Here is a 1,424-nt window from a genome sequence, read left to right as displayed (position 1 = left end):
GTTTTCTCCCTGTTTTCTCGCTACCCGTGCCTGGTCTCGATCGTGGCTCTCCCGCCCTCTGGTCCGGCGCTCTACCCATTGCCCTACATTGGGCCTTCAACAATGGTCCACTTTATCAAAGGCCATGTCATTTTCTCTAAAATTAACCTTACTGGCTTTATGCCTCATATTAACCAGATTGCATAAGAAAACTTTAGTGGTTTTATGCTTCATATTAACCAGATTACATAAAAAACTTTAGTGGTTTCATGCCTCATATTAACTAGATTACATAAAAAACCTTATTGGTTTTATGCCTCATATTAACCAGAWTACATAAAAAACCTTATTGGTTTTATGCCTCCTATTAACAACCAGCTGGTTCTGACGTTATCAGTCCATTCTATGGGACGGAGAACCCACTAGGTGCCACACTCGGGACATTCTGAAGCCATTCCATGGGCCTGCTAACGACTAATAATGTCCATTTAATGGATGATAACATCCGAAGCGGGTGCACTTTCCTGTGTGGCTGGTTAAGTTGCACTTCCTGTGGCTGGTTAAGTTGCACTTCTGCCAAGTCACACCCTGCCTCGCACCTAACTGTACCAAGAGAGGATGAAATGTGTGCACACACCACTGACACCAGCTCACTGCCATTCTGCACATCATCAACATCTTTTATTTTATGTTTTATTCTAAGACCAACATTACTGCATCTTATGATGTTAGTAATAATTTGATTTAATATTTTGTAATCTTTTTAYCAAATATTTATGATAAACACTTAAAAACCAATTTGCACTTTTTTCCTGAGTCAATTGACAAACTTACATATAAAAATAAAATATACACAAACACAATACAAATAAAGAATAATTTTAGACACCACTTAAAATAAAATAAAAAAAGTACAGTTTTTCTGATGCACACAACCAATCAGCTACAATGGGCATATGTAATCGCTCTGCCTCAGTGAAACAAATTACACATACTGTACCAGGTTTAAACTCTTCACTGGGAAGGTGTTTTAAAGCAGATGTTACTTGTATAAATGAGCTTAAAATGATTGTAGTTTCAAATTGGTATTTTTCTTTAGGGCCCTGTGATGTTTACCACCAGCCCAGGATGTACCCACTGCTTACACAAAAACTGCTGGAGAGCAGCACCAGTTTCACTGCAACCCTGCTCAATTAAATCTTGTAACATATACTTGATCAAATTAAGAAAAAATTATCTGATTTATTCACAAGTCTTTAACTATATTCTTGATAATTTTTACTAGATAATGATGAGTAAATATTACATGAATTTGTAGCATTTTAATTTACTTAACAAAAGTAAGTGCAAATTGTTACGAGGAGCCTGGAGATTTTTGTACAGATAAATAACCCCTCTACCCCAATGTCTGTAAGTCTTTTTTTATCTGATCAAAAAAAATAAAC

At 36.1% G+C, this 1,424-nt stretch overlaps 1 pseudogene; it reads right to left on the bottom strand.

The window, feature by feature from the left end:
- LOC106530681 (glutamate receptor 2-like) overlaps positions 1-1,424 on the bottom strand; it is an 86,937-nt pseudogene that overhangs the window by 53,525 nt on the left and 31,988 nt on the right.

The sequence above is a fragment of the Austrofundulus limnaeus genome, unplaced genomic scaffold (assembly GCF_001266775.1).
Source record: "Austrofundulus limnaeus strain Quisiro unplaced genomic scaffold, Austrofundulus_limnaeus-1.0 Scaffold546, whole genome shotgun sequence".
Taxonomy (NCBI): domain Eukaryota; kingdom Metazoa; phylum Chordata; class Actinopteri; order Cyprinodontiformes; family Rivulidae; genus Austrofundulus; species Austrofundulus limnaeus.
The sequence above is the reverse complement of the archived record's forward strand: the minus strand, read 5'-3'. Positions and strand labels throughout refer to the sequence as shown.